The following is a 27203-nucleotide window of genomic DNA, read 5'->3' on the forward strand; positions in this document are numbered from 1 at the left end:
CTGGTATATGAGAAATCTATTGCTAGGAAAAATGAGAAGATCAAGAAAGCATTTCCATTGCCCTGTGGGAGTCTGTGTTCATTCCCTCTGATTATGGGGCTGTTGCCCATGGAGTTTTTGAAAAGATCAATACTTTGAAAACTCAGGTAGATTTTTTTTATCATCTGTGCTGAGACTTATAAGAGATTCATTTTTTGCCAGCATCAGAGACAAATCAATGGTTAAGGTAATGAGATCTTACTGTTTGACAGATCATGTTATTACAAGGGTGAAATGTGGGGGTTTCACGGGCTGTAAGAACTTATTCCTATTGAACTGAGAATTGTAGGTAATGAAATATTTGTGTGTGTGAGGAGGGGGTGATCAGATTATTCACATATTCCTGATGAATACAGCAGAGATGTTAAAGTTAGTATGTTACCTTCATAGCAGCCCTTTGTGACTTGATTCAGATCTCACTCTGTGATATAGTGAAGCCGATGATGTCTCAACTGCATCTCTCTTTATAACTGAGACATAATTTTAACAAAATACAGAGTTACTTGAAACACAAGCCTCTAACTTTGAAACACTGGGGCTAATTGAGAGGAAAGATGATCTTGTTAAAACACTGGACAAGGAATCAGGAGATCTTGGTTTAAGAGACAGCTCCTTAATCTCTCTGTGCTTCAGCACCTCCTCTATAAACTGGGGATAATAATGCTATTTAGATAGTCCAGATCCCCCCAAAACGTACAGTCTCTCACTATGTTTGTAAAGCGCCTAGCACAAAGTGTAGCTTTGATCTTGGTTGGGCATCCTAGATGCTACTAGAATCATAGTATTTTTCAGTTAGATCCCTTACCCTCAAAAAGCATAAAATCGTGTTCCAAGTTACATGTCAAAAAACACTGTGTAACGATACACTGCATTGTCCATAGTACAGCATCTGTAATTGACTTCTTGCCGCTGAGTATGACACAGATAATCAGAGAAAAAATAGTTTTTCACTTTGCACTGCTTTCACTCCAAAATGTTCTTAGAGGAAATTTTTATAAACGTAGCTAACATGGGTGCTCAGGTCCAAGTGAACTGTACAGTATAGTTATAGCCCTAGGCTCCAGAATGCCTGAATCACTTTTGAGAATCACTTAGTGGCATTTGAAAATTTTACTCAGACTGCTTTTGAAAAAATTCCTCAGACCACAAGATTGCATGCCCAAATTGGGCAATTTACTGGACTAGTTCATGTACACACTTCAAGTTCTATCAACAGAATACCAAAATTGTAGTTAAGTATATCTTATAATGCAGTCACCACTTGAATTAGCATCACTTTGGCAATCTTTTGCATCTCTTGTTGGTTAGGTCTGTTGAATAAAAAACTGGAAAGTTTTTTTGTTTGTTTTATGTCTTCTAGCACCAGAAAAAAGTGAAGAAATGATAGTGTTTCCATTGTTCTCAACAGTGTGCTCTGAAAAAAGAACTACAGGATTTTGATTCTTTGACTGGAAAAATAATATTGGATGCACTAGGAGGTAGAAGAAATTAGAGCTTTTTGTTAGTGAAAAGGCAACTCATGCAAGAAGTAGTGAAGAAGAGTCAAAGCCAGGGACTTAATTCTCAAGCAAAAGATTTGTGGATTGACTTAAGAAAACTGACAAGAATTAACTCAATAGATTTCCTAAATCTAAATGGTGCTTTACAGAATTGAGGTGGCAAAGACATTTCATTAACAGGTATGAACTAAAGAAATATCAGTTATATGACCATAAAGCATGTATCTTTGCAGCTTATGGTCATTTGAGGTCCTGTCTCCACTGTCCTTGAAACACATTGCCTAATTTTGACTTAATAATTTGCTGTAAGCACGTAGAAGACAGTTCTCTGATGTGACATTTTATGGCAAAATCATGATAATTCATATTCAAGACATAAATACTGTCTAGTCACAAATGAGATAAATGGCACCTTTCCCTCATGGAAAGTTGAGTGTCCCTTGTAGATGTGGTCTGTGCATATGAAAAGTGAATCCTCAGCAGTAACTCCCTCAGGCCAGGTCAGTCTCCTGTTTTAGCAGCTGATTCAACTACCAGCAATGCAAATAAGTTGACTGGAGACGTGGCTATAGCAATGATGCGAACATACATTAGCAAACTGGCTACCACAATAATGGAAGGATCTGTAGTGACTGTCCAAGCTTTTATTTACTTTGCCAGGATAACTTTTTAAACAGGATGGTCCCTTTTTAGTCATCTGGCAAAACCAATAGGTTGGATGGCTGAACACTGTAACTGCTGAATGCTCTGGAATAAGTTTTTCAAAATATGAATTATGTATTAAAATGAAGTCAGTGCTAATGACTGCAGAAGGTGAGAAATTAGTCACTGTTCAAAGTAATCTTTTGGAAGGTGAGAGCTAGCTTCTGCACTCTGCTGTTTTGTAAGCAATGAAATATCTTTACAAGGGAGAAAGAATCTACACATAAATGACAATGAAGAGCTCATATATTAAATGGGAAATAAGTGTGAAAAAGAACCCAGTTACAGCATGTGGTAAATCTCAATCTGAGTTTAGCACTTCTCAGAAGGTCACAGTAAGGGTGATGAGAGCATAGTATTGTGTTTACCATTGGCCTCAAAATCTTAGAGATGGACATTCATCTTTATTGATGCATGCTATTATTTTTCACTGCTATGTAATTTCTTGCTGAAATTTCCATTTTCCCTAATCCTTAAAAATGTCTTTGTTTTATGGAACTAAAACACAATCAGTATTTGCCAGTATCTGAGTCAGGATTGAGTTATTTTAACTGTTGTACACAGTGTTATTGTAGCTGTGTTGGTCCCAGGATATTGGAGAGACAAGGTGGGTGAGGTAGTAAGTTTATTGGACCAACTTCTGGTGGTGAGAGAGACAAGCGTTTGAGCTACACAGAGTTCTTCTTCAGGTCTGGGAAAAGTACTCAGGGCTTGTCTACACTGGCAATTTACAGCGCTGCAACTTTCTTACCCTCCTGAGCGCAGCAAGTTTCAGCGTTGTAAAGCTCCAGTGTAGACAGTGCACCAGCGCTGGGAGCCGCACCTTGGGTGACCAGATCACAACACTAAAATATCGGGATACATTGGGGTGCAATCAGCCCCGCCCACATCCCACCTCCGCTCCTCCCAAGCTCCACCTCCACTTTGCCCCAGGTCCTGCCCCCTCCCCGCTCACCCACCCCCCATGCCTTTCCTCATCCCCCGGCCTCCTACTGGCTTGCTGTGTCCCTCCTAAGTCCTCCACCCACCGCTCACCTCCTCACCCCCTCCGCCCGCTGCTCGCTTGCTCGCCTCTTCACCCCCCCCCACTCATCCCTATGGCACCGACTTCCCCTCTGCCGGGTGGGTGCTCGCCCACTCCCCACCTCTTCCCACCCAAGCATCCACCCTCGTTCCACCCCCCCTTCCCCCAACTCCCCGCCCCACCCTGCCTTTTCTCCACCTCCTCCCCTGAGCATGCTGCATCCCCACTCCTCTCCCTCCCTCCTGGAAAGTGCTAAGCACCAACAAACAGCTGTTAGGCGGCGGGAAGCATTGGAGGGTGGAAGGAGTGGGGACGCAGTGTGCGCTGGGGAGAGGGCGGAGAGAAGGAGGTGAGGAGTGGGGAGCTTGGCTGCAATTTTTCCCCATGGAAACCCTGGAGCACCCACAGAGTCGGCGCCTCCCTCCTGCTCGCCTCCTTACCTGAATATCGGGACAAATGGCGTCCCGATCGTACATTGATCGGGACACGGGACAAAGGGTTAAATATCAGGACAGTCCCAATTTTATCAGAACATCGGGTCACCCTAGCCACGCCCCTTGTGGAGGTGGTTTTTTTAGAGCGCTGGGAGAGCTTTCTCCCAGTGCTCTGCCACGACCACACAAGCCACGTTAAAGCGCTGCTGCAGCAGTGCTTTAGAGTTGCCAGTGTAGACTAGCCCTCAGAGTGTCACAGCTAAACACATGGTTGAACAATAGTTTAGCATTAGTAGTTAGCACATATTCTAAGCGTATGTCTACACTACGAAATTAGGTCGAATTTATAGAAGCCAGTTTTATAGAAATCGGTTTTATACAGTCGATTGTGTGTGTCCCCGCATAAAATGCTCTAAGTGCATTAAGTCGGCGGACCGCGTCCACTGTACCGAGGCTAGCGTCGACTTCCGGAGCGTTGCGCTGTGGGTAGCTATCCCACAGTTCCCGCAGTCTCCGCCGCCCATTGGAATTCTGGGTTGAGATCCCAATGCCTGATGATACAAAAACAGTGTCGCGGGGGGTTCTGGGTACATGTTGTCAGGTCCCTCCCCCTCCATCAGAGCAACAGCAGACAATCGATTCGCGCCTTTTTACCTGGGTTACCTGTGCAGACAACATACCACGGCAAGCATGGAGCCCGCTCAGCTCAGCTCACCGTCACCATATGTCATCTGGGTGCTGGCAGATGTGGGGCTGCATTGCTACACAGCAGCAGCTCCTTGCCTTTTGGCAGTGGATGGTGTATTACAACTGGTATCCGTCGTCGTCGTACTCCTCAGTGAGTTCAGTCAGAGGAACCTGGGCAGACATGTTTTGTCTCCTGGAGACTCAGTCCTGCCGGCAGTCCTATTGAACCGTCTTGACGATGATGGTTAGCAGTCGTAATACAGCATTTTCTGCCAAGCACCCAGAAGATGCCGATGGCTGTCAGTCATGCTGCACCGTCTGCTGCCAGCTTAAGATGTAAAAAATAGATGGACCAGTTTTGTTCTGAATTCATTTGCTTCCCCCTCCCTCCGTGAAATCAACGGCCTGCTAAACCCAGGGGTTTGAGTTCAATCTTTGGGGGGGCCATTCTGTGTGACAGTTGTTTGTGTTTCTCCCTGATGCACAACCACCTTTGTTGATTTTAATTCCCTGTAAGCCATGTCGTCACTCACCCATCCTTCCCTCCCTCCCTCTGTCAGACAATAGTTTCGCGCCTTTTTTCAGCCCAGACGCCATAGCACTGGGATCATGGAGCCCGCTCAGATCACCGTGGCAATTATGAGCACTATGAACACCACGCGCATTGTCCTGGAGTATATGCAGAGCCAGAACATGCCAAAGCAAAACGAGGCGAGGAGGCGATTGCAGCGATTGCAGCGCGGCCACGAGAGTGGTGAGGAAATTGACATGGACATAGACCTCTCACAAAGTACAGGCCCCAGCAATGTGCAAATCATGGTGTTACTGGGGCAAGTTCATGGCGTGGAACTCCGATTCTGGGCCCGGGAAACAAGCATAGACTGGTGGGACCACATCATGTTGCAGGTGTGGGACGATTCCCAGTGGCTGCAAAACTTTCGCATGCATAAGGGCACTTTCATGGAACTTTGTGACCTGCTTTCCCCTGCCCTGAAGCGCCAGAATACCAGGATGAGAGCAGCCCTCACAGTTGAGAGGCGAGTGGCCATAGCCCTGTGGAAGCTTGCAACGCCAGACAGCTACCGGTCAGTCAGGAATCAATTTGGAGTGGGCAAATCTACAGTGGGGGCTGCTGTGCTCCAAGTAGCCAACGCAATCAAAGACCTGGTGATATCAAGGGTAGTGATTCTGGGAAACGTGCAAGTCATAGTGGATGGCTTTGCTGCAATGGGATTCCCAAACTGTGGTGGGGCGGTAGACGGAACCCATATCCCTATCTTGTCACCAGAGCAGCAAGCCGCCGAATACATAAACCGCAAGGGGTACTTTTCAATGCTGCTGCAAGCCCTGGTGGATCACAAGGGACGTTTCACTAACATCAACGTGGGATGGCCGGGAAAGGTACATGATGCTCACGTCTTCAGGAACTCTGGTCTGTTTCAAAAGCTGGAGGAAGGGACTTTCTTCCCGGACCAGAAAATAACCGTTGGGGATGTTGAAATGCCTATCGTTATCCTTGGGGACCCAGCCTACCCCTTAATGCCATGGCTCATGAAGCCATACACAGGCAGCCTGGACAATAGTCAGGACCTGTTCAACTATAGGCTGAGCAAGTGCCGAATGGTGGTGGAATGTGCATTTGTACATTTAAAAGCGCGCTGGCGCAGTTTACTGACTCGGATAGACCTCAGCGGAGACAATATTCCAATTGTTATTGCTGCTTGCTGTGCGCTCCACAATATCTGTGAGAGTAAGGGGGAGACATTTATGGCGGGGTGGGAGGTTGAGGCAAATCGCCTGGCCACTGATTACAGAAGGTTACTCTTCTAACCGCAGCCAGACACCAGGGCGGTTAGAAGAGTACAGCAGGGCGCGGTGCGCATCAGAGAAGCTTTGAAAACCAGTTTTGTGATTGGCCAGGCTATGGTGTGAAACTTCTGTTTGTTTCTCCTTGATGAACCCTCCCCCACCCCGCCCCCAGTTCACTCTACTTCCCTTTAAACTAACCACTCTCCCTTCCCCCCTTCGAGCACCGCTTGCAGAGGCAATAAAGTCATTGTTACTTCACATTCATGCATTCTTTATTAATTCATCACATAACTAGGGGGATAACTGCCAAGGTAGCCCGGGAGGGGTGGAGGAGGAGGGAAGGAAAAGGACACACTGCAGTTTAAAACTTTAAAACTTTAACACTTATTGAAGGCCAGCCTTCTGATGCTTTGGCAACCATCTGGGGTGGAGTGACTGGGTGGCCGGAGGTCCCCCCACTGTGTTCTTGGGTGTCTGGGTGAGGAGGCAATGGGACTTGGGGAGGAGGGCTGTTGGTTACACAGGGGCTGTAGCGGCAGTCTCTGCTCCTGCTGCCTTTCCTGCAGCTCAACCATACGCTGGAGCATATCAGTTTGATGCTCCAGCAGCTGGAGCATCGACTCTTGCCTTCTGTCAGCAAGCTGATGCCACCTATCCTCTTCAGCCCGCCACTTGCTCTCTTCAGCCCACGATTCAGCCCGCCACCTCTCCTCTCGTTCATATTGTGCTTTTTTGCACTCTGACATTGACTGCCTCCACGCATTCTGCTGTGCTCTGTCAGTGTGGGAGGACATCTGGAGCTCCGAGAACATATCATCCTGAGTCTGCCTTTTCTCCTTCTAATCTTCACTAGCCTCTGTGAAGGAGAAACATTTGCAGCTGGTGGAGGAGAAGGGAGAGGTGGTTAAAAAAGACACATTTTAGAGAACAATGGGTACACTCTTTCACGTTAAATTTTGCTGTTCACATTACATAGCACAAGTGCTTTCGTTACTAAGTCGCATTTTTCCTCTTATATTGAGGGCCTGCCAGTTTGGTGTGAGAGATCACTCACGCAGTGCCAGGCAACAGATTTTGGCTTGCAGGCAGCCATGGTAAGCCACAGTCTTTTGGCTTTTTTAACCTTCTTAACATGTGGGAATGGTTTCAAACACTAGCGCCCTCATTTCCCATACCAAGCACCCGTTGGGTTGGCCATTTAAAATGGGTTTGCAGTGTAAAAGGAGGGGCTGCGGTTTCTGGGTTAACATGCAGCACAAACCCAACTACCGCCCCCCTTCCCCCCCCACAGTTCTCTGGGATGATCACTTCATCCCTCCCCCTCACCGCGTGGCTAACAGCGGGGAACATTTCTGTTCAGCCGAGCAGGAACGGGCACCTCTGAATGTCCCCTTAATAAAATCACCCCATTTCAACCAGGTGACCGTGAATGATATCACTCTCCTGAGGATAACAAAGAGAGATAAGGAATGGATGTTGTCTGCATGCCAGCAAAGACCGGGACCATACGCTGCCATGCTTTGTTATGCAATGATTCCAGACTACGTGCTACTGGCCTGGCGTGGTAAAGTGTCCTACCATGGCGAACGGAATAAGGCAGCCCTCCCCAGAAACCTTTTGCAAAGGCTTTGGGAGTACATGAAGGAGAGCTTTCTGGAGATGTCCCTGGAGTATTTCCGCTCCATCCCCATACACGTTAACAGATTTTTCCAGTAGCTGTACTGGCCGCAATTGCCAGGGCAAATTAATCATTAATCATTAAACATGCTTGCTTTTAAACCATGTGTAATATTTACAAAGGTACACTCACCAGAGGTCCCTTGTGTGCCCTCAGGGTCTGGGAGCACGGCTTGGGTGAGTTCGGGGGTTACTGGTTCCAGGTCCAGGGTGATAAACATATCCTTGCTGTTGGGGAAACCGGTTTCTCCGCTTCCTTGCTGTGAGCTATCTTCATTGTCTTCATCATCATCTTCCTCGTACCCCGAACCCGCTTCCCTGTTGCGTGATTCTCCATTGATGGAGTCAAAGCACACGGTTGGTGTAGTGGTGGCTGCACCCCCTAGCATGGCATGCAGCTCCGCGTAGAAGCGGCATGTTTGGGGATCTTCCGTTTGCCTCTCTGGCTTTGTGGTAGGCTTGCCTTAGCTCCTTAATTTTCACGCAGCACTGCTGTGCGTCCCTGTTATGGCCTCTGTCCTTCATGGCTTTTGAGACTTTTTCTAATATTTTGCCATTTCGTTTACTGCTACGGAGTTCAGCTAGCACTGATTCGTCTCCCCATATGGCGAGCAGATCCCGTACCTCCCGTTCTGTCCATGCTGGAGCTCTTTTGCGATCCTGGGACTCCATCATGGTTACCTGTGCTGATGAGCTCTGCATGGTCACCTGTGCTCGCCACGCTGGGCAAACAGGAAATGAAATTCAAAAGTTCACGGAGCTTTTCCTGTCTACCTGGTCAGTGCGTCTGAGTTGAGAGTGCTGTCCAGAGCAATCACAATAAAGCACTGTGGGATAGCTCCCGGAGGCCAATAACGTCAAATTCCGTCCACACTAACCGCAAAGGACGATTTTAGCACTAATCCCCTCGTCGGAGGTGGAGTAAAGAAACCGGTTTAAAGGGCCCTTTAAGTCGAAAAAAATGGCTTCGTCGTGTGGACGTGTCCAGGCTTAATTCGATTTAACTCTGCTAAATTCGACCTAAACTCGTAGTGTAGACCAGGCCTTAGGGGCCATTAAAGGTGAAATGGACTGTTAATACCCCTACAGTCATAGGACAAAAAGGCGGGGTTACAGGTTGTTGTAATAATCCATAAATCCAGGGTCTTTTTTTAAGACAATGATTTCTAGTGTCTACTAGCAAAGTTATGAATTTAAGTTCCCAGGCTTATCTTTTAAAGGTGTTGTGCAGGTTTCCTTTGAGGATGAGGACTGATAGGTCAGATATAGAGTGATCACTTTGTGAGAAGTTCTCACCCACAAGTGATGAGGTGTTTTTTTGTCTTGTATCATTTTCCTGTGTGAGTTCATTTGACAGTGTAGTGATTATCTGATTTAACCAACATGCAACTGAAAGGACAGCTATACTAATTTTAATTTATCTAACTGCCATGAGGTCGGATACTCTTATTCTGTGAGAAAAGCAGGGATGCAGTAAAAATCCTCTGAATAGTACATGAGAAAAATGAAAGGGAAGATGCACTGTAGCATTCTCTTTGATCCACTCACAAACAAGTGTATCTGATATAAGTGTGAACACGTTAACTATTAATGGAATGATGTCGGATTGTAGGGAGGTCTCAAGTGGGGTTCCACAGGGATGTGTTCTGTGTCCAGTGTTGTTAAATATCTTTATTAATGACTTGGATGTAGGACTAGAGAGCATACTGATCAAATTTGCAGATGACACAGAGGTTGGGGGGTTGCCAGTACTTTGGAGGATAGAGCTAAAATTCAGCGGGATCTTGATAAATTGGAGAACTGGGCAATTGACAACAAAATGAAATTCAACAAAGACAAATGTAAGGTGCTACCCTTAGGCAAGAAAAAACAAATGCACAAATACAGAATGAGGGGAAACTGGCTTGACAGCACTGTTGAGAAGGATCTGGGAGTTATGGTGGATCACAACCTCAACATGAGTCAGCAGTGCGATGCTGTTGCAAAAAAAGCAAATGCAGTTTTAGGTTACATTAATAGTCATGGGCGGTGATAGTATCATGCTTCTCAGCCCTGGTTAAGCCTCAGCTGGAGTACTGTACAGTTTTGGTCACCAATTTATAGCAAGGATGTAGAGAAACTGGAAAGGATCCAGAGGCAAGTGACAAAGATGATCAAAGGGATGGAACACAAGCCATATGTGCAAAGGCTGATGGAACTGGGTATGTTTAGTTTGGAAAAGAGGAGATTAAGGAGGGATATGATAGCGGTCTTCAGATACTTGAAAGACTGCCATAAAAAAGATGGAGAAAAGTTGTTCTCTTTTGCCATAGAGGGCAGGACAAGAGGCAATGGGTCCAAACTACAGCATAGCAAATTTAGATTAAATCTCAGGAAAAACTTCCTTGCTGTCAGAACAGTAGGACAATGGAACAGACTGCCTAGGGAGGTTGTGGAAGCTTCTTCACTGGAGGTTTTCAAAAGGAGGCTGGATAGGGATAGCCATCTGTCTTGGATGGTTTAGACCAGTGCTTCTCAAAGTTGAGCTGCCGCTTGTTCGGGGAAAGCCCCTGGCGGGCCAGGCCAGTTTGTTTACCTGTCGTGTCCGCAGGTTCGGCTGATTGCGGCTCCCACTGGCCGCGGTTCGCCGCTCCAGGCCAATGGGGGCTGCGGGAAGGGTGGCCAGCACATCCCTGGGCCTGCGCCACTTCCCGCAGCCCCCATTGGCCTGGGATGCTTTTGTGGGTAAAAAAACCTCACTTGTTGGTAACTAGCTTTTGTGTCTGGTGGCACCTTAAAGACTAAAGATGCATCTGAAGAAGTGAATTTTTTTACTCACAAAAGCGTATGCCCAAATAAATCTGTTAGTCTTTAAGGTGCCACCGGACTCCTTGTTGTTTTTATGGCTGATACAGATACCATTCATGCAACAGGTGGTGGGTGGTGATACATGAGCTTACAGATAATATTTAAAGCAGCTCAATACACAGATGTCACTCCACGCCTTTACAATACATGTTAAATTGCATCATTGGGTCCTCCTACAGTCAGGGCCGGCTCCAGGCACCAGCGAAGGAAGTAGGTGCCTGGGGCGGCCAATAGAAAGGGGCAGTACTCCATTCGTTATTGGGGCGGCACATCCGGGTCTTCGGCGGCAATTCGGCGGCAGGTCCTTCACTCCCTCTCTTCCTCTTCGGCGGCACTTCGGCGGCAGCTCAATTGTGGGTTTTTTTTCTTCACCATTTGGGGCGGCAAAAAAGCTGGAGCTGGCCCTGCCTACAGTCATTAGTAATGTCTCTATGTTGAAATAAAAATGTGTGTAGAAAGTTGGTAAAGAGGGGCAGAATCCCCACTCTCTGCATCGGTTTATTGATAGACTTTTGTTGTAGATTACAATGCATTGTGATTAAAGCATGCAATACATGTTACTATCTTCCTGCTTTTTGCCCCTCCAGCTCAACCAATTTTCATTGCATTCTGGAACCTGGAACCATTTTCATAATCTTATGCAGCATAATTGCCTCTTAGCCTTGGTGATATGCACTAAGACTTCCACTATCTACCTTCACTATGTGCCACACATGCATAGGTTTCAGGCCAAGATTTTCAAGAGACAAGTGAGGCCGGGTGTTTCAATTGTTGCATTCCCAACTGAAAAGGGCCTGACATTCCAAGTGTGGTATGGAGCAAAATCAGGCCTTTTTTAAGATGTCAAGGTAGACATCAAAAAATGAAGGTATCCAAGATCACTTGGTCACTTTTATTGGAAATCTTGGCCACAATAGTTACATATCTCATTAGCCTTTGAAAAACCTCAGTTATATCTGGCCATGGATTTTGACGCAAACCTATCAAAAAGTGCCTGATGACTATTAATATTCACCTAGTAGCCTCTAGCCCTTCCTCTCCTGCCCCCATTTAATGTGTCATTTCCTAGCATTATTCATAGCTGGATCCCAACAATTAAGAAAAGTGCTATATATTTATTTAAATACCAGCCACTAAAAGATGCTGCAGTAATAGAGAGTTTAATAAGGAGCTTCATTAAATGCTCTAGTGAGAACTCGCTCACTGATCTTGGCACAAAAAGGATGTGCCCATCATAGGTATCTTTCTGACTCAGCTGAGCTTTAATGTAAAAATAACACAAACCTGTAGCTGAATGGCTGGTTATATTAGACACAATTTTATTACCTTTTTTTCTTCGTCTTATTTTTAGAAACCACAAAGTATTCTTTGATGTGCGTGGCAGCACAGGGAAGAGAAAAACCTGCTAGTAGATAGGATTCTTCTGAGCAGGACATGCGTAAGGACTAGTGCTTATGGAAAATGAAAACAGCCTCCTGAATGGTAAGGATGGGATTAAGCAAGGATGGCACAAAACATCTGTGTTCATTTGCTGTACAAATCAGGTCAGTTTATAGGGATTTGAATTTTTTAAAATAGTGACTCATGAACAAACCCTAATTCTAAATAGCAACGTAACATGGCATTTATGCAGATCACCATCAGTCACCATGGTGTTAGCCACTGGCATGTTGCTGAGCAGAGGTTCTGGTCAGTCATGCCATATTTGATGAGAGGGTGCAGATTTTTGCATGGGTGATGCCAAAGGAAGAGATTGTTGTCTGGGAGTTACTTTCCCTCTGAAAATCCCAAATCCTATTAAAACTCCATGCAGCCCTGTATGCTGAATGCCATGATTTTGCATGACAATGTGGCCTCATGCTACTCCACAATAGCCACAATGAAGTTCCAAAGTTGTCAGGCCTGCTGCTAGGAAGTCATCTGGGGAGCAATCATAGATGAAACCTTTTTCTGCAACGGATCCCAAGACCTTGGCAGAGTGCCCGTAAAGCATCACATTGTGAGAGAAGGGGAAAACACAAATGAAAGAAAGAAAGCAAAAGCCATTTCTCTAGTTCGGCCAAGGACAAGAAGACATGGCTGTAACCATTGATTGATCAAGTCAAAGAGAGTAGGTTGCTCTATCTGAAAGGCATCCTGGAAGGTATCACAAACTTATTGACCCTTGGCAGAGTCTCCAGTTAGGAGAAGCGAGTGAAAACACTGGTATACATTTTTTTTCTGGTAATTAAATTTATAATTCAGGCCACAGGGATTTGGCAGCTTCAAAGACCAAATATTCTGGCAAGCTTCCTATTATTCTGCAGTATTGAGGACTGATTCTGCAGCAGGTTATGCCCAGCAAATTGCAACCCTCAGCCTCCTTCCCCCCTTTTTTTGCCTCCAAATACAATGCTCTCAATAAACACATAATGGTCAGTACAGTGGGTGAGACCCATAATGTGCTTGTGCAGTAATACATTCACAACCCAACTAGATAAGTATACAGTATAAGCTAATGGACAGCTATATACGCAGTTCACCTTATTAAAATAGCCCATATCTTGTATTTTGCATTGCCCACCCATTATGCAGATCTTTGAAACTTTGAAGTTTAATAAAAGAACAGGAGTTCTTGTGGCACCTTAGAGACTAACAAATTTATTAGAGCATAAGCTTTCGTGGACTACAGCCCACTTCTTTGGATGCATACAGAGTGGAATAAATATTGAGGAGATATATATACACACATACAAAGAGCATGAACAGGTGGGAATTGTCTTACCAACTCTGAGAGGCCAATTAAGTAAGAGAAAAAAAACTTTTGAAGTGATAATCAAGATAGCCCAGTACAGACAGTTTGATAAGAAGTGTGAGAATACTTACAAGGGGAGATAGATTCAATGTTTGTAATGGCTCAGCCATTCCCAGTCCTTATTCAATCCTGAGTTGATTGTGTCTAGTTTGCATATCAATTCCAGCTCAGCACTCTCTCGCTGGAGTCTGTTTTTGAAGTTTTTCTGTTGTAATATAGCCACCCGCAGGTCTGTCATTGAATGACCAGACAGGTTAAAGTGTTCTCCCACTGGTTTTTGAGTATTATGATTCCTGATGTCAGATTTGTGTCCATTAATTCTTTTGCGGAGAGACTGTCATTTGGCCAAACCGGACAGTTTTTTCTCTTACTTAATTGGCCTCTCAGAGTTGGTAAGACAACTCCCACCTGTTCATGCTCTCTGTATGTGTGTATATATATCTCCTCAATATTTATTCCACTCTGTATGCATCCGAAGAAGTGGGCTGTAGTCCACGAAAGCTTATGCTCTAATAAATTTGTTAGTCTCTAAGGTGCCACAAGTACTCCTGTTCTTTTTGCGGATACAGACTAACACGGCTGCTACTCTGAAATTTGAAGTTTAATGTTTCCCTTCTTTTAATTAAACAAGCATGCTAGTTACTCTTAGGAAAATTTTGATTTCTCAAAACACAGGAGTAGACTTATTTGTTTATTTGAGAATTTTGAACAACATTTTCAAACCTGGGTAACTAGTGTAAAGCTCCTAAATCCATACTTTGGCACCTCAATAAAAGTTGCTTGATTCGTTTAGAAGTGCTGAGCACATACAAATCCAACTGACTTGACTGTGGTTTGTGAGTGCTCAGCTGTTCTGAAAAATTAGGCAACTGTTATTTAAGAGCTTACAAGTGGATTAAGGAACCTAAATACAGACCAGGCTTCAAGTGTTTTTTTTTAAAGAATGTAAATAATGTGACCGTGGCTATGTTATACTAGTACCCAGCCAAAAAAACCCAAAACCAAACAAAAACCCCAGACACTCAACCCTCCGTGAAATCCATCAGACAGGAGGAAGAAAGAAAGAAAGAAAAGTTTAAAATCTCAAAATAACAAGTACCATACAAAATCCAGCATAATTAGCAACCAGTTATTTAAGTATAATACGGTACGTTAAGCATCCTGAGGAGATTGCTGTTGGAATAGGAAGTAAAAGAAGGTCAAGAGCAAACTTCATATGGGAAGAGCAGAGTGAGGGTCTGGGAGTGTACAAAGACTAGGAATGGACAATTAGGGCCTATTTGTCATTCGGCATGGTTACATGGGCATATACTGATTTAATTGAGGCGAGAAAGAGGACCCTAATTTCCATTTTCTTAAATGGAACTTAAACCTTAGAGTTCTATTGTACAGCTGAAGTTCAAATGTATGAACAAGCTTAAAAGTTTACAAAACAAATCCTCCATCTAGTCAGAATACCACACATTCAGGCTGGAGAAAGAGCATCACAATGCAGAGAAATTGTGCTACGGATTTCTTCCTTCTGTGATTATTTAACACTCATATTTGCGGCGGCGGACTAATGGGCCTAAGACTGTGTTGTTCTGAAACAGACTGCGTTAAGGCAGACATTCAAAATAGGGCTTTTTTTTGTTACTGTAGACTGAGTTTAGTATTTGAGACAGGTGCTGGATAGAAACCTCTGAAGAGAGAACCTGTTCACATATAGAACATATTGCCAGGATAGTGGCACTGCAAGCTCCCCACATGGACCTGTCAGTGTGCATCCACCCTGACTTGGAGGAACCAGTTCTAGTGATATGCCAGGATTGAAGTCCTCAACTTCTCTGCTGAAATTGCCAACAAGGATGGGTGCCAGTTAGTGTCCACATTTATTTTAAAACACCAAGACCCTTGAATAATGAGAGACTTCATGTTCCGGAGCAGGGGAGAAGAGGTCACTGTCCACTAACAGGATGAAACCTTGAGATCTTTACTTAGGCCCTGTTCTTGCAACTGGGCCCATGTAGACAGAGCCCTCCGTCAAACCACATTGAATTCAGTGGGGCTCTGCATAGGTGTAAAGCTGTGGCAGGAACTCCAGTCTAAACTTACTCCTGTTGACTTTAGTAGAAGCTGATGAAGCTCCTTTGAGTTTAGGTGCTTCATTTTGGGAATCCAGGGGAGAAAATGTTGACCATGTCACATTTTCCTTTTCGGTTTAAAATAAAATGCTGTAAAAGAGATGTCCTCAGATACTTCTGAAAATATAGAACCATTCAATAAGCAGATAAAACAATAATTATGTTAAAGTACAAAGTAGCCAAGGCTGAGGTGTTTAAAGGGCATTAACAGAGGTAGTCACCCTAAATTATTCCAGGCTAAAACACAAAGGGTACTTTTTTCCAAAGCTCCTAAATCCCATTTTCAAAAGTGAGTTAGCCACTTAGTGGTTTAAACCCCACTGAATCTCAGTCAATTTTGAAAATGTGGAGGCTCCTCAATCACTCAGGCTATGTCTACACTGCAGTTGGGAGGTCTGATTCTCAGTCCATGTAGAGAGACTCATGCTAAAACTAGTAGCATGTATGTTGCAGCATGGGCTAGCCACCAGAGTCCTAGCCGTTCAACTCTCTGGGTCCGAGCTCTGGCGGCCTGCCCAAGCCTTCCCCCATGCCGTCACATCCACATTGCAACTTTGAGTTCTAGCTCAAGCTGAGCTACTGCAAGTCTGTCTTTCATATAGAGAGAACCACACCTCCTAGCTGCATTGTAGAAATACCTTCGACACGTTTGAAAATGGTCCCCTACGAGGTTTTATAGAGCCTTTCAGGGATGAGATGAGATTTTGGTATTTGTGAAATGTGGGATTCTATAAATAACAAAACATTTTTTTTTGAAAAAGTGTCAAAATCTGGGTTTTCATATTATGCCTCAAAACTGAATAAATGACTGAATTCTATTTCAAGGTAATGATATTAGCATTTCAAAAGTACAATATGGTTATCAAAGTGTTTATAAATGTTCCCCTGGTGCTATGGTATAACAAGTATTTTCTGCAAGTTTTGTAAGCTAAACTATTGTCATTTATTTGTGTTACAGTAGCATCTAGAGTTCACAATGGAGACTTGGGCCCTACTGTGCTTCATACTGTGTATGTATACATAGTATCCCTAGCTTGAAGGGATTACATTCTAAATAGACTAGACAAACAAAAGGTAGGGGAAAGGAAGCATTATTATCCCTATTTTGCAGACATAAAGAGATGAAGTGACTTGTCCAAGGTCACACAGGAGGTCTGTGCCTGAACCAAACCAGATCTCATGGGTCCCAATCCAGTGCCGTAAACACAAGGCACTCTTTCCTCTGCATTTCCAACTGCTCTTTTCCCATATAAGGGTTTTCCTCAGTGCATGATTTCCTCCTGTCCAAGAAATCATGTGATGAGAGGAAACGTACTCCATCTGCATTCAGCAGCAGTTTTCTGGTAATGCTGATATCGAGGAGTAGGTAAACCTTTGACATTCTTCATATTTTTTATTTTATAAGGAGCTTTTTTAAGTGGTTGTCAAACATCAATATTGATGTCAACATTATCATGCATATGATATTCACTCCGTTCATTTTCTTGAAGGGTGTCATCATGAATGACATTGTTCCCATTGACAAATGCACAAATCCATATGATGATGGCTTTCACTGTGTCACACAGCAATATGGCTGTTGACTTTAATGCTGACATTAATAAAGAATGAAGTTAATGGTGATATTTGCATGAGTTAATTTCAGTGTGTTTGATAGTCATCATTCTCTTTGACATCAGCAGTGGAATAGCAAAGGAACCAGCCAGACATTAGAGGATAAAAGAGATTGCTTTTAGATAGTGTTAGCATTAATGCCACCTCCCTCCAGCAGAACAAACTGCATTGCTGTATAATCAGTTTATAAAGATACAGCAGTCTTTTTAATCACACCAAGTGTCAGTGCTGGCATTTGACTTGCTCATGTAGATCCCCAAAAGATTAGAGCTTATTTTGTTCCATGGCAGAATTTCAGCATGCAGACCGTGCTATAAATACTCCCCCAAAGCTAGACTGTCTAAACAAATTGCTCGGTGCTTTCAGGTGGTGCAGCATGATGTCATGGTATTTAAACAGGATGCCAAGACTAGGGATTGAAAGGGAGAAAAAGTGAATAATTCCAGGCAAAAATTCATGACAGCAGTTTCTAAAGCAATGTATCTTTTGGTAAACTGGAGGGCGGGGGGGGGGGGAAGAAAGGTTATCTTTTTAAAAGGAGAGAAATGAACCAGCCCATGGGAATCTCATACAGAGAGAGTTAATTATTATCTACTCTGCTATTTTGAGCCAAATCTTGAGGTTTGTATGCAGTTTTTACAAATTCCTTACTCGGGGAAATTCAACCTCCTGCCAGCATTCTGTAATTCTATCAGGACAGAAGTCTACTAGATGAGAAAAGTTGAAATGAAAGTGTGCTTTCTGGTCATATGAATTCCACCACCTTTTAAATGACACCAAAAACACGCTTAAAAGGGGATGGTGAATCGCAAAAGACTTGCATTATCTGTAGATTTCTATAGACTCCAATTTTTGGTGAAATCCATATTTTACCAAACTTTGTCAGTGTGTCCTTTTTTAACTCTTTTTTTCCAAAAGACAAAGGCCGTAATGTACAAAACTTTCATAGTTTATTTAAGTAGTATCTGTAAAATACAAGAATACAAATGCAGACAGGTGATCATACCTGCCACAGATATATATGCATATGCAATTACCACTTTCTATGGTCAGTTACCTGTGACAAGCACATCTATTGGTGAGCATCAGAGGCTCCTAAGTCTGAAAATTTGTCTTAATGTTTTTCATCCATTTCTATTTTTCCCTTAAGTCTCAGTAAAGCCTGCTCCTGAGTTAATAAAGATTCAGTGTGAAATGACTTTGGAGATAAAAGAGACTCAATTTGCAAGAAAAATAGAAATAGCAACAGCCAAAAATATAAATGAGAACTGTGGCTGGGAATCAAGTGATTTTCATTTATTAATAATGTGTTGTTACTAATGACAGCTCTTTATTTTTCAAATGTCCATGATGCTGGACGGCAGTTCAAATCTAAAGGAGGACAAAATGAACAAGATGCCAGTGAAGGACAGTTGTATCATACGGTTACACTGAAGCTGTAATCTGAGACATAAGATTGATGTTGCCTGTTGGGGAGAACTTGTACAATGACACTCTTTGCAGTAAACTGCAGATGCCTATCCTGCTATTTGGTGCCTTATCAATGTTCTTGTTAATTTTTCCTTGGTTGCTTGCACTTCAATCTTGCCCTGAACTACGTGATTCTTCAGTTTAACAGTGGCCATTGTCTAGAAGGAAAAAAACACATAGAACAGGAACAGAAAATATTTATATGGCTCAGGGAAAGAAGAATTTTTATATAAGCAATATATCCTCTTTAAAGCACACTTAGGAGGATTCTTTTATTCGGATAAACACAATAAATATCGGCATGAACAGTTGCTGAGAGACCTCCCCAAGTCCCGGATCTCTTTTGTCTTTGTTCTGTTTCTCCTAGGCTTTTCTTGTCTTTCTGTACATGGTGAGAGTGTATATTGATATTTCTGTCTTGACAAGAGGAGGTTGCATGACTACTACAGGGAGCACGGCTCAAACAGCTTAAGACTTTTTCGTGAGTAAAAAGAAAAAAACACTATTACTTTGGGGGTTTATTAATTTTATTTATTGAAATTGTACATCCAAGGAGGAATAATTCCAAGAGGGTGTCTGGAACACAAGGGGGTCATGTAGAATTGCTGGACGGCACCAATGGATTTGACTCAGTTCAAGTACCCCAAGAAACAGTGAAAATACAAACAGTTCCGTAGCTCCTTTCAGCTTCTAACACACCACAGCTTCCTGGCTTCAGACTGAACTTCACACAAGAAATACCTTTTGACTCAGCTGGTTTTCACCAGTTGATCAATAGCAGTTTGAACCTGCTACTCTGTAAGTTTGATGAAGATTTTTAATTTCCACTTGAGGCTAAGATACTTTTCCCCCTGGACATGCAACAAGAAGGAAAACCAGACATGTTCATATCATTGTTCTTGGAAATATCTCCAGTTATTTGTTTGACGTTTGTTTTAATTGAGTAGGAAAAGTAAAGACAATGGGCCTGATGTCACTTACATCCGGTCAACACCAGTGTAGCTCCATTGGCATCAGTAGAGTTACTCTACATTTACACCAGGGTAACAGAGCTCAGAATCATTAAATTCAAAAATGTCTTCAAGGCACAGCCTGTTCTGGTGGTGGTGAAGAGGCTTGCATGGCCTCCCTGCAAAGCTCCCATCAGGGCGATGAGAGCGTGAATAGCATGACCATTGTGCTGCCCTTTCCAAGGGTTCAGTAGACATCCCCTTCTTTGCCTGGCCAATGGTGGGGGGAGCTGGGTCCTGACTTCCCTCCTTCAGCCTCACTCCTGTAACTCTCCAGTGCCTATAGAGGCATGGACCTCACACAGTCCTTGTACTCAGGTTTGCTAAAAAATTGCACTGTTCCTTCTGTGAAGGTGCAGGGTAAAGGAAAGTTTCTTGTGCCCTCTGCACTTGTCATGCATGCCTGCATAGGGCCAGGTACAATCTGACCTATTGTTTTTGACACTGTGACCAAAAATTTGCACATAACTGAGATTTTCCACCTCTCCCATCAATAGATTTATGTCCATATTATAAAGAGATGTGTGAGATCCCCACTATCACAGAGTAGAATTTAATACACTAAGGATGGGTGGACTGGGTGAGTTCAGACTGTTCTGCAACTGTGGGTTTCTATTGTATTAGCTCAAATCCAATTTTACAAGCTAGGCATTACTTAAAACTCTGATGGTGAACATGTCGGGTTCTCTCTTAGGAGGTAAGTTTTTTTTTTTTTTTTTTTTTTAATTCACCTAAATGTAAGTTAGTTAGTACTTTTCACTTTCCACATTAAAATGTTGATTCGAGTTGCTGTTGCCTTTTGCAAATAAGAGGTGGCTACATTTTAATAGAAGGTGAAGTTTCCTGTCTGCATACGCTATATAATTTGTAAAGTTGATAAAGAATGTAGGTACCTTTGGATGAAAGACAAAAATATCAGTAAGATGTTATAGCAAAAGAGAGTAAATCAAAAGGGCAGTTTTCTGAAAACCATAGTTTATTAACTATATTCTGTTTGGTTTTGTTTATAAAAGTGAGATTTTTTAGTTTTTGGGGGCTTTTTTTTTTAACATTCCCTTCTGACTCTGTAATATATCATGCTGAGCTGTGTCTTTCCCCTATATTATGTCACACAGCAGGACTTCTGCAACATGGTGTTATACATCACAACTTGACATATGAGCCAGCAGCCTTCATTCCTCCTAACAAGCACATGCATTCAGACTACCTAAAAGCACTTTGAAGTCTGCAAGCATTTTGTATAATTTATGGCTATCGGCGTATGGATGGGTACAAACTTGCGTTGCTTGACAGTGATGTTCTTCCACTACATAAAGAAGAAATAGCTCTTTTAAAACATTATTATTGTGTAATTCCTAGGCCAGATTCTCAGTTGGTGTAAACTGGCATCGATTTCAATGGAGTGGTGTCAATTTATAAAAGCTAAGCATCTGGCCCAGAGTCTAAGTTTGAATGTTATAAGTAAGGCTATGATTTAGTCACAGGTATTTTTAGTAAAAGTCATAGACAGATCATGGACAATAAGCAAAAATTCACGGCTGGTGACCTGTCCATGACTTGTACTTAAAATACCCAGGACTAAATTTTGGAGGGGAGGAGGGCACTGACAAGGCATGGGGGAGCCACTGCTGGGTGGGAGGAGGTGCCCAGTGCCCGTGGCACCAGCTGCAGGGGGCTGCGGACCACCGCGGCTGCTCCAGCTGGCTGGCTGGGGACCACAGCTGCTCCAGCCAGCTGCTTAGGGACCGCTGCTGGGGCCGCTGGAGCAGCGGCTGGTGTGGCTGTTTCCAGGGCCACTCCAGCAGCGGTTGGTATGGCTGTCCCGGGGCCACCTGAGCAGCTGGCTCCGGATCCAGCTGCATGGGTGGCCCTGGGGTCAGCCACACTGGCCCCTGCAGAAGTCATGGAGGTCGTGGGAAGTCATGGAATCCGTGACTTCCGTGACAGAAACGGAGCCCTAGTTATAAACTAGAACTAGCAGTATACAGTGATGTGTGCATAAAAAGGATTAACTGGGATTTTAAGAACTGGTCATTTTGTTTATTTGAATAAACAACTAATTGCACATTATTCTGACTTCTAGGTAAAACTCTAAATTCTCACACCAGAGTAGGACTCTAAGCCCTTGACATAAAAAACCTCATGTTCTCTTCCGGTATACTGAAGGTTTATTTGATGAAGATAACTGGGTATGTACAAGATATAAAGATACAATATAGAATAGGCTCATCTACTCTAGGAAAATGGCCTTTTGTTGATAATAGTTATCAACAACAGTTCATCCCATGACAAAATCTGGTGTTTAAAAATGATACAGAGGGACCCATTGCTGAGAACCATTATCAGCAATAGTCAGTTTCCTAGTGTAACAGATCCTACAGAACCCAACAATGTTTGTATTAATGGAGTGAAAGTCTTGAAAAACCACCATAATCCAAAACCTTAAACAGCTTTAACAATAGTTACCATCTTTTAATTAAGCTTAAATTGAGAAACCTGTGTAATTAATTGGAACAATAAAATAGGTAAATAATGGCACCCAAACAAAAGAAAAGTTGGCGGTATAACAAATGCTGCAAACAGCCGCCTTGTATCTCTAATACACCATCTCTGCAGTGCTGGGTCAGTAGTGCTCAGCACTTGGGTATCTGGCAGAATCCTTGAACAAACTGTGCCAAAAGGATTCTTGGTTCCTTCCGAACTCTCCTGAATTGTGTGTTCTGATCTCGTTCTGCCTTACTCAGACCGAGCTGCAGAAGCATTCGCCTAATCCTTTGTGAGTGGGGAAAAAATACAGAGGAAAAAGTTACTCCATATGAGTTCACTGGCAGATTACATGAGCAATGGGAAATGTGTGTGTTCTGGTGCACCATGGCAACCCACATCTACTGGTTCTATTTGTCTCTGTCCCTCTCAAAACTCCAAACTGTCAAGTGAGACTGTCCCAGAGCTTCTTGTTATACAACCTTTGACCTCAGGATCAGCCAGTAGCACTGAGAGACTGCTTCAGCATCACAAAAAACTTACAAAGGAGGTTGGAAACCACATTCGTTATAATACTATTTTCTCGGTAGCAATCAAAATGCTATCTCCATCTTTCCTGTATGGTTTAACTTCTGTCATTATCTAAGAAAAATGTAGAAGTAAAAGTGCCCCTTAACCCAGTGTCCTCCTCATACCATAATCAGAGCACAGCTCCAAAGATTGCTGCTCATATTAGTACACTGGGAAACCCAAGGTCAGGCCTTCTTCAGCACTGAGACTAACAATAAAAATATCCCTCGGAAATACTATGAAGAGTTACCTGCCATTCGCAACAGCCCTTCTTTCCCCCCATTCTGTGAGGTGACAGTGCAATCTTTGACTCTGCAGAAGCTGGGGCCACCGCATTCTTCAGACCTTATGTACCAGAGGGGAAAAAAGAGACACTTCTTGACATTCTGACAGAGCACTGTACATATGAACTGCTTAGCAATAAATATGCCACATCTTCTATTACTTCAGGGGAGCTTCCCTAACCTCATGTGGCAATTCTCCTTTAGCCATTCATAATTTTCTTATTAATTCCTACACATTAAATTTACTAAACTAAGTTAAAAGTTGCTAAGCTGCATAGCCCAGAAACTGAAAAAGAAGAGGGTGGGGAAGCAAGGAACTAAGCAGTTTGGTCATTCAGCATCCCACTTATACTCCCAACCTAATGCATAGGCCCAGATCCACAAAGGGATGTAGGGATTGCAACACTCAGCATTGCAACACCTCACTCTGAGGTGCCTAGAAAAATCACAGGAACAACACTGCAATCCACAAAGCCTGCGTTCAGTACCCAGGCTTCCTATGAAATGAATGCGAATAGATAGGTGCCTTAGAACAAGATTCACAAAAGCCAGCACGCTAGGCAGGGAGCCCCTAAATTAGCCAATAGGAGATGTTGATGGGAGGGATTTGTCCTAAGACCCTCCCCCCATGAGCTATGAGATATTTTGAACTTGAATCACTTTACAAAGGAGGTCAGCATCATCCCCATTTTCTAGATGGAGAAACTGAGGCACAAACTTCATAGAAAGTCTGGTTTATAGTCCAGCTGGCATGGGGCCAGCAGGCTCCCTACCTGGCTCTGCATGGCTCCCTGGAAATGGTGGAGGAATGGCCATGAGAGGTTCTTAGTGCGGGAGGGGGTGAGGGAGCTGAGGGAGCTGTGGAGCCAGCGCTTGGGGCAGGGGCAGTGTGCAGAGCAGCAGGGACAGATCATTGCTTGTGGGGAGCTGCCCGGTGAGCACCCCCCAGATCCGGCACCCCGAAACCCCTCCTGTGCCCCAACCCCCTGCCCCGAGACCCCTACCACACCCAAACTCCCTCCCAGAGCATGCCCCCCGCACCCTCTTCCACGCCTCAACCCCAGCCCCGCACCCCCCTCCTGCACCCAAACTCCCTCCCTCTTAGTTAACTGGAATTTTTCACTTACCGGCACCCTCCATTCCTCCAACATCCCAGATAAAAAAGCTTTTACTGTAGTTACATATGGCAGGACATGTCATATTATGCACTGCTACTATTGATATGTCATGAAGTAATGTAAAAAAGAATAATGTAATATGAAAATGAAAAAATAAATTTCAGAATGAAAATTTTGTTTTGAAATAAACTTTTGAAAATTTTCCAAAGCAAATTTTCAAAATTTCCTTTTTGCAGGAAATTTCAAAAATATTTGTTTGTTCTGATTTGAAAGTAAATTTTTAAATGTTGAAATTTCCCATGGAATGGAAAGTTCAAGTTTTGACCAGTTCTACAAAAGAGAAGATTATATAAATCTCATTGCCAAAATTGGTATCAATAGCTGTTAGCTATGCAGAGCACACCCTTGGGAATGGAGCGACTTAAATAGACCCTTTTTTACATGCACAAGACAACATGGTACAGAAAAATGTGATACCATCAAAGCAGTTTCCACCACTTTATAGTTTTTGGCACTTTTGAAAAGGCGGCAGCCTGCCATTGCAAATGGAATTGTTACGCTATAACCAGTTACAACTAGCTTGGACACTCTGACAGCTAAAGTAAATCTCTCTCTGGAAGTGGCCCTTGCATAGCCTTCTCCACAGGGATTGTATTTCTGCTTTTAAAGAGCTTTTTATTAATTTGGGTTGTTTGGAATTAACTTACACCTATCATTATGCCAAAAGTAATTATAGTATGTGTTCCTCTGCAGGAGAACTCTTTAGATCAAATCAGTAATACAGGTGCACACTGCAGATAAAAAAGTGACTATTAGAAATGTAGCTCACACACTATACTTGCAATGCTGAAGATGATGCATGTCAATATCACCTCTAACTGGTATCTGCTGATTCCTGCAGAGAGAATGGCAATCAAAAGATGAAGTGAACCAAGGAGTAACAATGTTAAAATGAGACGGAGGACTGGGTTACATTCATGCTATTTTCCATACTTGTCTCAGGCATTGTCATGAAAAGAGCCAGACTGTATTATTTTCTGTTACAGGTTTTATCATGGAAATGAAGCATCAAGATTTTCATTTTAATCGGTAGACTTTGTGAAAAGTAGTAGTTGGTAGTCCAGAACCTTGACCTTTTTCAGTGTTTTTGATAGGATGTTGCTGTTAAATGGGACTGGAGAGAAACGCACATTCTATTTAAAGTAACCCCCCACTATTAGAAGTATTTAAGGAATGTGTGTAAAGAATGCCCATGTTTGAAATCTTGAATAAAAAATATAGGGTAGGATTTTCAAAAGTGCCTCAGTGATGTAGGAGCATAAATCCAATTGATTTTCAATGGCACTTATGTTTCTAGGTCAGTTAGGTGCTTCTGAGAATCCTACTTGAGATTGTATTGCACAAAGAAAAAAAGGAGGCATTGCAACACTCAGCACTTTGTAAGCGCCTTGAAAATCATTGGAATTCACAAACCCTGGGTTAGGCACCTAGACTCTGTACACAATGCATGGTGGGGAGAGAGGCATCTGGAAATGGGATCCACAAAAGCCAGCACAGAGGGTGAGGAGCCTCTTAAATGAGCCAATGGGAAATGCTGATGAGAGGGTGTGTCCTAAGACCCACCCCATCATGTAGTTAGGTGCCTAAGTTGGGGCTGAAGGGAGGTGACTATCTCCGTTTGGGATCCTTGACCCATGAACCCAGGTATAGGAGCAATAAGAGGGAAAACACTTGGAAATCTGCTCAACATCTTTGATGTCTATACAGAAATACAAGGAGTATGGAGAATAAACAGGAAGAACTGGAAATATTAGTCCATAAGCTCAATTGTGATTCAACTGGTATCGGAGAGACTTGGTGGGATAAGTTTCATGACTGGAATATTGGCATGCAGGGAGCGAGGATATAGCTTGTTCAGGAGGGACAGGTAGGATAAAAAGGGAGGAAGTGTTGCATTATACATCAAGAATATATTCACTTGTTCTGAGGTCCAGAAGTAGCTCAAAGGCAGACCTACTGAATGTCTCCGGGTAAAGATAAAAGGAGTAAAATTAGGGGTGATGTCATGGTAGAAATAGACCACCCAATCAGGAAGAGGTGGATGAGGCATTTCCAGAACAGAAAACAGAAATATCCAAAACACAGGACATGGCAGTAATGTGGGCTTTAACTAACCAGATATTGGAAAAATAATATGGCAAAACACAAAATTTCTAACAAATTCTTGTGGGCAAGTTTTTGTTTCAGAAAGTGGATGACATAACCACGGGGACAGCCATTTTAGACTTGATTCTGACCGACACGGAGGAATTGGTAGCAAACTGAAATTGATGGCAATTTGAGTGAAAGTGATCATGAAATGACAGGTTTCATGATTCTTATAGAAAGGAAAGAGTGAGATCAGAAGAATAAGGACAATGGGCTTCAAAAAAGGAGACTTTACCTACCAGTTTTCTGAGTCTGATAAGGTCCCATAGGAAGAAAATCTAAGGGATAAAGAAGTACAGGAGAGCTGGCAATTTCTCAAGGAGACAGTATTAAATCCACAACTGCAAACTATCCCGAAATGAAGGAAAGATAGAAAGAATAATAAGAGGCCAATATGGCTGCATCAGGAGCTCCTTAATGACTGGAAAATCAGAAAGGAATCCTACAAAAAATGGAAACATGGATAAATTGCTAAGGAGGAGTACAAAAAAATAGTACAACCATTGTAGGAACAAAATTAGAAAGATTACGGCTCAAAATGAGCCAGGGTCACTAAAAGCAATAAAAAGAGGTTCTGTAAATATATTAGAAGCAAGAGAAAGCTGAAGGAAACTGTAAGTCATCTACTTAGTGGGGAAGGAAAACTGATTACATCAAGTATCAGAGGGGTAGCCGTGTTAGTCTGAATCTGTAAAAAGCAACAGAGGGTCCTGTGGCACCTTTAAGACTAACAGAAGTATTGGGAGCATAAGCTTTCGTGGGTAAGAACCTCACTGCTTCTGATGCTTGCACCTGAAGAAGTCAGGTTCT

The sequence above is a fragment of the Chrysemys picta genome, chromosome 1 (genome assembly GCF_011386835.1).
Source record: "Chrysemys picta bellii isolate R12L10 chromosome 1, ASM1138683v2, whole genome shotgun sequence".
In the NCBI taxonomy this organism is placed as follows: domain Eukaryota; kingdom Metazoa; phylum Chordata; order Testudines; family Emydidae; genus Chrysemys; species Chrysemys picta.